The following is a 14,858-nucleotide window of genomic DNA, read 5'->3' on the forward strand; positions in this document are numbered from 1 at the left end:
TAAAGGAAGTGATGAAAGACAGAGGCATGGATGAGAGAGTGTGACTTTTGATAGGAAGTACTAGCGCCATCAAATATTGATCATATGATTCCAACAGGCAAATTTCACATTTCCTGTCTCTCTCTAGGTGATGCGTAGCTGTTTTAGCTTTGTTAGTGCTGCTATCTCAGGATACCTGAGAATGGATAATATATAGAATAAAGATACATTTCTTACAAATTTACATCTTGGAAAAGCCACAGACTCCCCATTTAGTGAGCACAGTCTTTCCATGTGTGCAGGGATGAGGGAAGAAAGATAACAGGTCACACATAACAGGGAAAACAAAGGACAAAACTCATCCATGTCAAATCAACTTTGACTCTATTAAAAGTGATCAACTATTAATGTAAACAGAGTCCTAGGGGATTACTTGTTTCAAAAAATATGCCTCTGAGTATTAATTATTACATGAGGATTCAGTTTCGAACACATGAAAATTTGAAAGTACATTCAGACTATAGCAGTAGCATAGTTCATGAAGATAACGATGACACAAAGAGCACCATTCTCAATTTGACAGATAGATAATACCAGATATGAAAATCTACCACCACATACAGAATTAATGATAGCTAAAATTATTATCAAATAGAGCCTATCTAATATTGTTTCTCTCTAATACTAATTTCAAAAAATATAAAAAAATGAACTAGTCTTTGTTTTCAGGTGAAAATTATTCTTCCTACAGCAAAAGTATATACTAATCAGACTAACAAGGAAAATAATCTATGAAGGCTCTCTTCCTTATGCTTTTTTCTATAGAATTAATTTTATTATAATTTGTAAATAAGAGGGTTGTGCTAGATGCTTCTAAATAGCTAAATAACAAAAATTTGGGACAATGACTATGGAAGTTTGAGAGAAGGATGGATAGAATTGTACTTATAGGAATCAATCCTAGATTTTAGCTCTTAAAACTAATCAAGCAAAGTTTGTTAAGCACTAAGCAAGTCCCCAGGCTATCTTCCAGTTTCTGGAATAAAAAGGAGAAAGATACAGACATTCCCACACAAAGGATCACACTGCTAGTTTGGTGAAGACTTTGTGGTAAGGAAAAGTCATAAGAAGCCAAAACAAATTGGAGTTGCCATGGAAATTCCAGGGAATGGTATCAGCATATAACAACAACTTCCTTTAGGGTACAATAAAATTAATGTTATAATAATATCAGAAAAAAAAGCATAGCCATGATATTATGTCTTCATTGCTAAATGAAAATAAACACTTTGCTCTGGGTCACTGGGTCCACATTTATAAGGGATTCTGTGTTATTTAAAGTTGCTTAAATTAATTGGTTATGGTTTTTCTCTTATTAGCATGTCATTTCTCTTGAAGTGTCATATAAGAGCTTTGTATTCTATAGCTACTGTGATGTTGACTGTCAACTTGACCAGATCCAGCATCCCCTAAGAAATGAACCTCAGCTTGTAAGGTATTAGCCAGACTAGCTTATCTTCCGGGAAGCCAGTGAGCTATTGCCTAGATTTGGTTAGAATCTGGGCTTGTCTGTAAGAGATTCTTAAGATTAAGTTTATTAAGATGGGGCTTCATACACTAAATATTGGACAAACAAAAGGGAATTAGTGTGCTGAGTACAAGCATCTGTCATCTGCTTCCTGACAGTGGATGCCATATGAGAAACTGCCTCAAGTCCCTGCTACCCACTCTCTTTTTTTATTGGTTATTTTATTTATTTACATTTCAACATTATCCCCTTTTCCAATTTTCCTTTCCAGAAATACCCTATCCCATACTCCCTCTCCCTGCTTCTATGAGGGTGCTCCCCACATCCACTCCCACCTCCCTGCCCTGGCATTTGCCTACACTGGGGCATCGAGCCTTAATGAAATCAAGGGCATTTTTTCCAACTGATATCCAACAAGGCTATCTATTGCTGCATATGTGACTGGAGCCATGGGTCCATCTATGTGTACTCTTTGGTTGGTGGTATAGTCCCTGGGAGCTCTGGGGAAGTGGGGAGGGCAGTTGGTTGTTATTGTTATTCATCCTATGGGTTGAAAACCCCTTCAGCTCCTTTAGACCTTTCTCTAATTCCTCTGTTGGGTACCACAAGTGCTCAATCTAATGGTTGGCTGAGAGAATCCACCTCTGTACTTGTCAGGTTATGGTAGAGTCTCTCAGGAGACACCAAATGAGACTCCTATAAGCATGCACTTCTTGGCATCCACAATAGTGTCTGGTTTTGATGTCTGTATATAGTATGGATCCCCAGGCAGAGCAGTCACCAGATGACCTTTCCTTCAGTCTCTGCTCCACACTTTGTCTCACTATTTCCTCCCATGAGTATTTTGTTCCCCCTTCTAAGAAGGATTGGAGCATCAACATTTTGGTCTTCCTTCTTCTTGAGCTTCATATATTCTGTGAATTGTATCTTGGGAATTCTGAGCTTTTGGGCTAATATCCACTCATCAGTGAGTGCAAACCATGTGTGTTCTTTTGTGATGATATTTTCTAATTCCATCCATTTGCCGAAGAATTTCATAAAGTCATTGTTTTTAATAGCCGAGTAGTACTCCATTGTGGAAATGTACTACATTTCTGTATCCATTCTTTTGTTGAAGGACATCTGGGTGTTTACCAACTTCTGGCTATTATAAATAAAGTTGCTATTAACATAGTGGACCATATGTCCTTGTTATATGCTGGAGTATCTTTTGGGTATATGCCCAGGAGTGGTATAGCTGTGTCATCAGTTAGTACTATGTCCAATTTTCTGAGGAACTGCCAGAATGATTTCCAGAGAAGTTGTACCAGCTTGAAATTCCACCAAGCAAAAGAGGAGTGCTCCTCTTTTTCAATGTTATTGCCAGCATCTGCTGTCACCTGTTTCTGATCTTAGCCATTCTGACTGGTGTGAGATGGAATCTCAGGCTCATTTTGATTTCCATTTCCCTGATGCCTAAAGGTGTTGAACATTTCATTAGGTGTTTCTCAGCCATTTGATGTTCCTCAGTTGAGAATTCTTTGTTTAGCTCTGTACCCCATTTTTAATGGGGCTACTTGGTTATCTGAAGTTTAACTTCTTGAGTTCTTTGTATGTATTAGATATTATCCCTTTATTTGATATACGATTAGTAAAGATCTTTTCCCAATCTGTTGGTTGACATTTTGTCCTATTTACAGTGTTCTTTTCCTTACAGAAGGTTTTTTTTTTTCAATTTAATGAGGTCCCATTTATCTATTGCTGATCTTAGAGCATAAGCCATTATTGTTCTGTTCAGGAAATTTTTCCCTGAGCCCGTGTGTTCAAAGTTCTTCCCCACTTTCTTTTCTACTAGTTTCAGTCTATCTGGTTTTATGTGGATGTCCTTGAACCACTTGGACCTGAGCCTTGTACAAGTAGATAAAAATGGATCAGTTTGCATTCTTCTACATGCTGACCTTTAGTTGAACCAGCACCATTTGCTGAAAATGCTGTCTTTTTTTCCCACTGTATGGTTTTAGTTACTTTTTCAAAGTTCAAGTTACTATACTTCTGTGGTTTCATTTTTTGGTCTTCAATTCCATTCCACCGATCTATCTGCCTGTCTCTGTAAGAATACCATGCAGTTTTTATCATGCTTGCCGGATAGTCATTCCCCGAGAAGTTCTTTTATTGTTGAAAATAGTTTTTGCTATCCTGGTTTTTTTGTTATTTCAAAGGAATTTAAAAATTGCTCTTTCTAACTCTATGAAGAATTCAATTGAAATTTTGATGAGGATTGCATTGAGTCTGTAGATTGCATTCAGCAAGATGGCCATTTTTACTTTATTATGTCCTGCTAATTCATGAGTATGAGAGATTTTATCATCTTCTGAGATCTTCTATTTCTTCAAAGACTTGAAGTCCCTGTCATACATATCTTTAGATTGCTTGGTTAGTGTCACACCAAGGTATTTTATAATGTTTGTGACTATTATTAAGGTTGTCCTTCTGCTAATTTTATTTGCAGCCTGTTTATCCTTTGAGTAGAGGAAGGCTACTGATTTGTTTGAGTTAATTTTAAGTCCAGCCATTTTGCTGAAGTTGTTTTATCATCTTTAGGAGTTCTCTGGTGGAATTTTGGGAGTCACTTAAGTATACTATCATATCATCTGTAAATAGTGATATTTTGACTTCTTCCTTTAAAATTTGTATCCCTTGACATCCTTTTGTTGTCGAATTGCTCTGGCTAGGACTTTGAATACTATATTGAGTAGGTAGGGAGAGAGTGGCCAGCCTTGTCTAGTTCCTGGTTTTAGTAGAATTACTTCAAGTTTCTCTCCATATAGTTTGATGTTGGCTACTGGTTTGCTGTATATTGCTTTTATTATGTTTATTTATGGGCCTTGAATTCCTGATCTTTCCAAGATTATTAGAATGAATGAGTGGTGAATTTTGTGAAAAGCTTTCTCAGCATCTCTTTACCCATGGTGAACTGTAACTTTGATCTGTGAATCAGAATAAACCTGTTTCCTTAATTTATTTCTGTCAGGCATTTCATTTTTTGTTGTTTTGTTTTGCTTTGTTTTCTTAAACATGTAACAGTAAAAGTACTTAAGACAAATTTTTAATTTTCTAGTACAATGATTTTTAAAATTAAAAGGAATTATAAATTTCACAAATGTATATTTTAAACTTAATTCATTTAACTATCATTATTTAAATGTGTAACACATCTGAGATTGTTAATAAATAAAATAATGTGCTTCTCATCTTAGCAAATATTACAAATCTAAGTAAGTTTTTGATTCATAGTACATTTCATTTTAGACTATTCCCAAGTATTCAGATATTTAGTGGTCACACACTCAGTGGCATGTGTCTATCAAACTGAACAGTACAAATATAGAATTTTTAATTAAATTCATTATATACCACTTATGAACTTTTGTTATATAATTTAGCTAGCCAGGTTAAAAATTCATTTTATCAATATTTTTTTCTAATATTTTAAACTTTTTCCTGACAATAAAATTAGATTTTTTTTCTACTGCTTTATAATAACCACATAAGGATTACTGGAAAAGTACATTGAAATTTTTTCTTGGATGTAAAAGGCTATTATCTTGCCAAACTTTAACAAAAAGCTAAATTCAGGATTTACCAATATTTCTATCATTATTGTTTTTGAATCCTTTTTTGTTCCAAAAATTAATATAAGTTAATGGTCAGTTTGTGGGAAAAATTCAGAAAGTAAAGAGCATATAGCTGGTGAATTTTGCCTCCTTGTTCTGATCTCTGAGAACGGGTGCAGAGCACTCAAACATGATACCTGGAATTCTCCCAACACTTCATGCTAGTGTGTATCTCTGACAAGACCTCATATCTCAGGGATTTGCTGACAGATGAATATACCATTATCACATTTCTGCTCATCATGTTCCTTAACTGTAGAACTTTATGCCTGTGACCTATTCTGGCAGAAATGCTTTACATACACAGTAAACTGTAGGAATCAGATTACCTTTCTAATGCTCTGGTTTTTCCAAAGCAGTCTTGAGTTTTTCACTTCCATCCCTTACTTTCTTGTCCTCTTGCTCACTGATAAGATGTGAAATACATGTATGTATCTTTCTTTTTCTTCCAAATTAAGAAAATTCACTAAGGAACATATCAACAGAAATGGATCCCATATCTGCTTTAGCATTACCTATTATCTTTTTTAGTGAAATGTATCCTAAGTAACTAACCAGAGTACTTAATCTCCAGTGATGCTGATGCCCCTACACATTGTTCCATAATTTTTTTCCTGAAAATATGAGCAAGATGCTATTAATTTTTTTCTACATCAATAATCTCCTAGATTAAATGCTCTGATCTCATGCCCAAGCAACTTTGGACATCCTCTGCTTACCTTTGTAAGTCTCTTTCTGAACCTCATATTTTTCTGGGTAGGTTACCCTGGAATCATGTATCCTAGGGAGTCAGCATCATCTAGAATCATGTAGCTCAGATGTTTTCTCCATGGTCACACATCAGTGCATACCTCAGCAGCTCCTTCATGCTTCACCTTCCTTACCATTTTACATTTCTTGATTGTGTTGAGGTGAGTATATAGGCTCAAGGTTAAGAATGACTCTTTATGATTGATTTATCAAGGAGGTAATGCTATTCAACTACACACCGTTTCTTCAGAATTTAATTAGAAGAGACTAATACTGTTGACCAAAGCAAATCTGGATCCATTTCCAAAAGAAGATTATCCTTCTATGTACATGAGAGCAGACACTGGGGAATGTATCTGATGCACAGAAGGCAATGGAGAAATAAGGTTCTCATACATATTACGCTTCAGTTTAATCATTTAAGGAGAAAATATAAAGCAACTCAGGAATACTTGGACCAAAACTTACCTGGAACCACTTCTGTTCAGACTGTAATAGGTATCAAGTTACTTAAATACTGGGTCCCGAAGCAGAAGATCCATTGACTGGATTTAAAGAAGTCTTGAGCTTAGGCACAAAAGTTCTTTTACCTTACCTGATTTGTGACCACAGGTGATGCTACCCTATGATATAGATAGTGTTGGGTACCATTACAATTCCTAAAAGAAGGTTGAACCCCCAGTGTGATGATACTTGAAGACAGAATGTACATGAAAACGTTCAGTTTAGAAGTACATACAATGTGGGACTCTCATGCTGGGTATAGTATTTTACAAGGAAAAGAGACAGCAAGGGACCCTGTCCACCAAGACAGAACATGGACAGAAGGCCAAACTTCACAATCAATGTCCAAACTTTTCATGAAAGAATAAAATCTAAAAGCATCTTGAACTTAGGATATATATTCTCTCAAGTTGGAAGAAATGAATTTTTATTTCATAAGGAACCTTGAAGCATCTTGCTAAGATAAGCTGGATTTAATGATATGTATTGCACACATCTCTGTCTTTGATTAAACCTCAATTCCATCATCTGTAAAGTGGAAATCATTCTCCCTAACATGCCTTTGGGGCAGGTATTTTGGAGGGTGAAATTAAGTCCTGGACATTAACTCAAAAGTTGTTAAAAAAAATAACTTCACATCATCAGGCAGACTGCCTATAAATATTGTCTTACATATTCTTATTTTCTGTCTATGGACTCCTTTACTTTCATCATCTTGGTTTCCAGTCATCACTTATTAATATGTGCTTAATATAAGAGGGCAACCTGATCTGCAATCACTCCATTGATTAAAGAGCTATGACAGCCACATATAATCAGTTAAAAGCATTCTGGCAAAGCATCCTTGCTTAAACTGAATCAGCATTATTGGGGAGCATGAACATAGCAAAGATTCCACCAGGCCATCCATCAGGACAGATAGTGGCAGACCTGTAGCACAAAGAGGCCTCCACTGATAGCCTCATTAGACCCTGAATAACTCATTTAACTTCGTGGAACTTGGTTTGAAAGTCATTATATGCTATTAATAGCAATTCTTATCAGATACTCAGAATATCAGCTCTTTCCAGGCTCCAATATCTCATTATTTCACCTGGAGATCCAGAAACAATGCTGTGTTGTGCAGAAAAGAAGGAGCAAGTATTCATCAGTGTCTTATAGAGTCAATGATTGTTTCTCTTAATATGAATAATTCTAGTGGCTTGTGCTACAATGCATAGAATAGAAAAAAATTCTCATATTGAGTATATGAAGCAAATGACATAAATGTATTGCTCTGTATTTTCAGGTTGAATATACTGTATGAAGAAGCATACAGTAGTTAAGGAAGTGGATATGTTAGTACAAATGATATTTGAGATGGTACTATAAGAGTATGATATCAAAACATATCATGTTAAAGACACCATCAGAAGCAGATCCTGACAGAAAAGGAAATTGGATATTTTGAAGAAAAAACTCAATAATTAGACCAGCCCCATGGGAAATTAGAGGTCAGGTGGGGTGAAGGGTGGGGACATCTATGTGGAGACAGGGCAGTGGGGAAGAGGTATGGGATGTGGAACAGTCAGAGGGTGGATTACAGCGGGGGAAGAATAAAATATTGAGTGTAAAAAAATTTTAAAAAGTGACTCTCATATTTGATTCGAAACCTCAATAATTTATTTCTATTTTTTTCTTGGACAAATGATTGCATGCAAGGAATATTTGTCTGGGATATATGTAACTTATCTAGTTGGTAGGCTTTGTCTGAATCTTATGAATTCCTGTCTGTGTGGTCACAGTGAATCTGAATGTTATGAATGAACAAAAGGTGAGAAATTAGATAGGCATGACTCTGCTTCCATCCTCTACATCTGCTCCTAACACTACAGCTGCTTATGATCTGGTACACCTATCTTTAGAGTAGCACTCTGCAAGGGTAATGTAATTTCTCCCAAACATTTCTTTTTAATGTTTATCTGTAATTGCAGATGGAACATTCTGGGGATCATTATGAACATCAAGGTTAGCTCTACTCCTTTCCATTACAGTTGGAAAATGCTCAGCACAAGATAGAAGGAAATCTTCAAGCATAGGGCTACACCTCAGGCATGGAGTGGCCATGAGTAAGTCAATAAACATATTTCTTTGTACAGTGGCCATTCTGGTTTTAATTCTGCTTAAGGAGTGCATTTCAAAAAGGAATTTCCTGCATTCCCTAAAGTGTTAAGCAATTCTGCCTTTGAGAATGAAGCAGATACAGTTCTAGAGAGAAGGGTTGATGTGTCAGTCACTCCATGATGTCTCAACTCAATATCAGATTGGGAGGATGAAGCAGCAGCCATTTATTTTCTCATAGTTCTGGAGATGGAAAGTCATGATCATGCTTTAGTTAGTTTTGGTCTCTATTCACATTGATTTTCATTGTGGGGTGCTTGTGTGTGTGTGTGTGTGGGTGTGTTAGAGATAGAGAGACAGAGATAGAGAAAGGAAGTGCTGACTTCATCTTTGGTGTTTGCTGTCATTTTTTAATGATATAAACCCCATCAAATTACAGATTTCACATTGTAAACTTAGTTGACCTTAATTATCCCTGAAAGATATTTATCTCAAAATATAAAAATCAAGAGTAAAGGTATGAATGTGAATTTTAAGAGGATACAATTCAGTAGATAATAGATAGCTACAATAAAATACAACACACACACACATATACACACACACACACACACACACACACACACAACTAGTTATCTGGAGTGTTAGTGTTTGTGTATAATTGATTTAGTGCATTATAACAAATGAAATTAGTGACCTTGCTCAAAAATAAGAAATGAAGAAAAAACATGATTCTACTACTTTCAAAGTGTTCACAATTGGTATGGGCCTTTGATATATTTAAATTATAGCTCTTAGGTTTTAAAGTAAAGTAAATGTATATTTTATTGAGTTGTAAAAATTAATATTTAATGATATCACTACAAAATTAGATGTCTATCCTCATTCTTTTCATTTAATTTATATGTATTATTTTCTCTATTCAAATCCAAAATTATTAACAAACTTCTTAGGTAACCTTTGCAACTTCAGGCCAATTAACGAATTTAGATTTGTCAATTTAATTTGTTCTAATCAGATGTGTTTCCTGGGTGCTTAACCCAGTCCCACACATCTAATAAATAGAAATTGTAAGAATGTTACATTATTTAACAGGTGTAGTACAAACCCCTTAGACATTTTAACTTGGGATGACAAGCAAAATCAAAATTTTCTATTACACCTTTCAAGTTGGAATCAATTTTGTCTGTTAGACATTGTACAATGTGAAATTATAGTTTAACCTGTCAAAATCATCCTACATTATGGATGATTAAAATGTCAAAAAGGTTTTTTACCCCAAATTTAAGCCCAAAATATTAACAAACATGTAATCCTCCTCATCAAGTTCTGATACTGCTGCATGCGCATCAATTCACAGACATCACGGTCCAGTCTGTACAAAGCATCATCTGAGGTGGTCTTTCTAAAACAGAAATTCAGGAGCAAATATCCCTACTTGTATAATTGTGTCCACAGTGTCTATAAACAGAGAATGAATGAGAGGTTGAATGGGCTAACGTATTTGAGGACTGCAGTGTGATACTCAGTTAAACTACTCAAAGGAAATCAAAGGAAAAGATTACCTTGTAGCTGGCTTCTGAGAGGATAGAACAATCCTTTAAATAATGTATTGAAGGCCTATGGATATTGCATGATTATCTTTTCCTTTATAGCTAATATAAATGTATAAGTGAGTATATACCATGTTTATCTTTCTGTGTCTGGGTTACCACACTCAGGATGATTTTTGTTTGTAGATCCAACCATTTGCCAGGAAATTTTATTATGCTGTTTTTTTTTTTTTTTTTTTATAAACCACTAAGCAATACTCCATTGTTTAAATGGACCACATTTCCTTGACCTTTCTTTGGTTGAGATATGTCTATGTTGTTTCTAGTTTCTGGCTATTATAAATAAAGCTGTTATGAACACAGTGGAACATGCAGCTTGGGGTAGGCTGGATCTCCCTCCAGTGGCAGTGGGGGCTGTCTCTGACTCCTTGGCCTGCCTTTGGGACACCTTTCCTTCTACTGGGTTGCCTTGTCCAGCCTTGATGTCAGAGGATGTACCTGGTCTTATTGTAGCTTGTTTTGCCATATTTAGTTGATGTCTCTGAGAGGGTTTTTCTTTTCTGAAGAGAGATGGACTGGGGATCTGGGGAACGGGGATGTACAGGGAGAGAGTGGGTGATGGTAAGGGAGGGTAAACTTCATTTAGTATGCAATATATGACAGTAAAAAAAAACCACAAAGGGGAAATCTTTCTATATTAAAAACAAGATATTCCAAAATATAGATAGATAGTTGGTTAAAGAAGTACCCAAAGGAAGGACCTATGTGGACAACATGGATTTCTGTGTCAGGATAATTCTATATGAAGAGTGAATGAGTTCAAAGGCCCTGAGAAGAGAGTACAGCCCAAAGCCAAGTGTAGCCCACTCATAGGACAACAAGGAGAGGATAAAGAAAGGGAAAGCAGTGGCAGCTGATCAAGCCCTTCTGGCCATTTAATTTAATGATCAGTAAACAGTGCAATGAATTGCACATAGTTATCTCCTGAGTTAGTATAACACATCTTGACAATGATGGTTATGCCAGGAGAAAAACTGAAGATACATTTAGAGGTAAGTAAAACCGGAAATGAAAATGATGCTTCAAGTCATAGATGGATTGTAGATATGGTTGAATATGCTCAGATTCTGGGGACCAGAGGACTTGCTATAATATTCTAAATATTCAATAATCCTTGCTGAGAATCACTATCAGAAAAACATGACGAAGATATGCCAATGTAAAGGAAGCAAGTGTTCAGTGTAGGATATGTGAGTTTGGGAAACTGGGTGGAGTATCCCATGCTGATATCAAGTTGGGGTTACATATGTGATCTCAGGAATAAAAAGGCTCTATGTTAGGCAAATTTGTGATAGGGGTGCCCACTAAACACACTGAGGTTTCAATTTGACATTTTTCCATGAAGACATTAGGAGTAAGCTGCCAGTTGCAGAGGTGGGTTTTTCCTCATTGTGATTACTATAAGCTCATCCAAATGAACTGTGTCTCAGATTACATTAGAGCTTATCTAGTTATTAATCCAATTATTTTTTGTTACACATAGATTTTTTTCTATGCACACAAAAAAACAAATGTTTAATCTGTATTTTCTAACCCCACACTCAAATATTTTCTCCCTTTCTGATATGATTACGATCTGTATTGATATTTAAATGTGTTTGTTTAAATCTTTTCATTGTTCTTCTTTTGTTCAAAGCCTAACCTCTTAAAGCAGCCTATTAAACAGCAGCAACACAAACACTTCTTTTCTTTTCTTTCCTCTTTTCATCTTGCTTTGATTTGGGAGGCCAGCTGTGCCCTTGCTATGCTTATTTAAAGATGTGAAGTCTGTAGGAAGCAGCATTGTATGAAGATAAAACATATTTTATTTATTTATATTTTTGAGTTGAGAATGTTAAATTACCAAGGAATGCAATTTACTTCTCAAAAAGTTAGAAATATTTCAGTTGAAAAAAGTAATAAAATAACAGGTTGCTCAACGAGAAACTTTCTGCTTAAATATGATACTGTTGTGGCTGCTATAAGATACTTTCAGAAGGCATGTGCAGGCTGTAGGGGAGTTATTAGGCAAGTCATAGAGATACAGACAGCCAGAGTCACTGAATGGCTACTCAAACCTCTGCTTATACTTCAGAAAACAATAAGTGAAGATGCAGAAGACAAGGAAGCATCATGAGAAGCGATATTTGAAGACTCAGATTTTCCTTAAAATGCTTACATCATCACCCAAGTGGTCCATAAGATTTTTCTCTGCAGAGTCAATCAATGCTTGGTAGTGACAGTAAGGCACTTAGCTATTGTAGGAAGAACTACTGGAATCTAGGAGTCAGTTATAAACCCAGCGCTTGGAAGATGGTTCAGCATTTGTGTTCCAGCATGAGGACCTGAATGTGTTTCCAGCACCCGTGTACTGAGCCCAGAGGGGTCATACAAGCCTGGAGTTTCAGCACTGCCCCAACAGAGACAGGAAGAGTTCTGGAGTTTGCTACAAATTCGAAAGCTCCAAGATCAATGTGATAGTCTCAAAAAATATGCGAAGAATGATTGAAGATAATTCCTGACATCAAACTCCAGCCTGGGTGCATATATGCATATTAAATGGCCAGAAACGTGTGTGTGTGTGTGTGTGTGTGTGTGTGTGTGTGTGTGTGCACATATTACATGTCCAAAAACACACCAGGGAAAAGCAAATAACTATCACCTCACTCTTAAGAGTATATTAAGAACAGAAAAGATTTCAGGCCCTGGCAGGCAAGCGTGTAGAGAACCAAAAAGCCCTGGTGTGCTCCTGAAAATAATAGAAATGAATGCAGCTACTATGGGAAACTGTGGGTATTCCTCAAACAAACAAATTTACAAACAACAACAACAAAACAACAACAAACTGTATTTAACTGAAACTATTGTGTTATTCATTCTTCCCAAAGGAAATGCCAGCATGGCTGCCTAACAGAAGAATCTTCACATATATTGCTGCACTATGCACAACAGTCAAAAAGTTGTGATAAAGAATATGTCTGTCAAATTATGAATAAGACAATGAGGTGTAGTATAAAAGTACAATGGTAATTTTTTTAGCCTTAATAGAATATATCCCTGTGGTTGGTAACATCATAGATAGAACTCCAGAACCTTGTATGAAGGACCTTAGTCACAACAGACCATTTAGGAGTCACATTTTAAAAAGCAAGCAGAAGGGACTTTGGGTATTCTCATTATAATAAAAGAATATAGATTTGATACATTTAACACTGAATATCTCACAATATATACAAGATTCTAAATCTAACAGGACCCTGTCAATATCCACTTTCATAATATTTTGACTAAAATAAATTTATGATGAATAATGATATGACTATGATTTGGGCATCAAAAATAATAGTAGTAATAATAGTAACAGTAATAATAATATCAATAATAACCATCTTGAGGTCTTCAAAGTGATTCAATTCATGACAAAAGAGTGTAGTGTCACTGGATGGCACATAAGGATGTCACTGTATGTCACATTAGCATTTCACAGGTGTTAAAAGTCACTCCCATTAAGAACAGCCACATGCACCACTATGATCATAGCAGTCTTATTTATAATATCCAAAAGCTAGAAAGAACCCAAATGTCCTTCAACATAGGAATGGAAACAGAAAATGTGGTACATTTACATAATGTAGTACTTCTCAGCTATTAAAAATGATGAATTCATGAAATTCTTAGGAAAATGGATGGACCTAGAAAATATAATCCTAAGTGAAGTAACCCAATCACAAAAAAACACACATGAAATAGGCGGTGGCGGCACACACCTCTAATCCCAGCACTTGGGAGTCAGAGGCTGGAAGATTTCTGAGTTCGAGGCCAGCCTGGTCCACCAAGTCAGTTCCAGGAGAGTCAAGAAACCCTTTCTTGAAAAAACAAATCAAAGAAAAGCAAAAAACAAAACAAACCAACAATCATGGTATGCACTCACTGATAAGTAGATATTAGCACAAAAGCTTATAATACCCAAGATACAACTCACAGACCACGTGAAGTTCAAGAAGAAGGAAGACCACAGTGTGGATTCTTTGGTCTTTCTTAGATAGGGGAACAAAATACTCATAGAAGCAAATATGTACACAAAGTGTAGAGCAGAGATTGAAGAAAGACCATCCAGATACAGTCCCACCTGGGAATTCATCCCAGATACAGTCACCAAACTCTGACACTATTTTGGACCTAAGAAATGCTTGCTGAAAGGATCCTGATATAGGTGTCTCCTAAGAGGCCCTTCCAGAACCTTGCAAATAGAGTCAAATGCTCACAACCAACCATTACACTGAGTGAGGGGTTTCCAATAGAGGAGTATAAAAAAGGACTGGAGGAGCTGAATGGGGTTTGCAACCACATAGGAAGGACAACAATGTCAAACAACCAGACCCCCCAGAGCTCAGGGGACTAAAAGTACACATGGCTCCAGCTGCATATTTAGCCAAGGATGGCTTTGTCAGGCATCAATGGGAGGAGAGGTCCTTGTTCCTATGAAGGCTCTATAGATGTCCAAGTGTAGGGGAATCAAGGGTGGAGAGGCAGGAGTGGGTGGGTGGGTGGAAAAACACCCTCATAGAAGCAGGGAGAAGGGGGATGGGAGATAGGGGGTTCCCAGGAGGGGGGAAACTGGGTAAGGGGATAACACTTGAAATGTAAATAAATTTTTAAAAATTAAAAACAAAAACAAAACAAAACAAAACAACCAAAAACAAGGACATTGCCAAAAAATTTTAGCACTGAAAGGAACTACTTGGGAAACTT

Source organism: Mus caroli, unplaced genomic scaffold (assembly GCF_978045245.1).
Source record: "Mus caroli unplaced genomic scaffold, Mus_caroli_1 scaffold_16, whole genome shotgun sequence".
Lineage (NCBI taxonomy): Eukaryota > Metazoa > Chordata > Mammalia > Rodentia > Muridae > Mus > Mus caroli.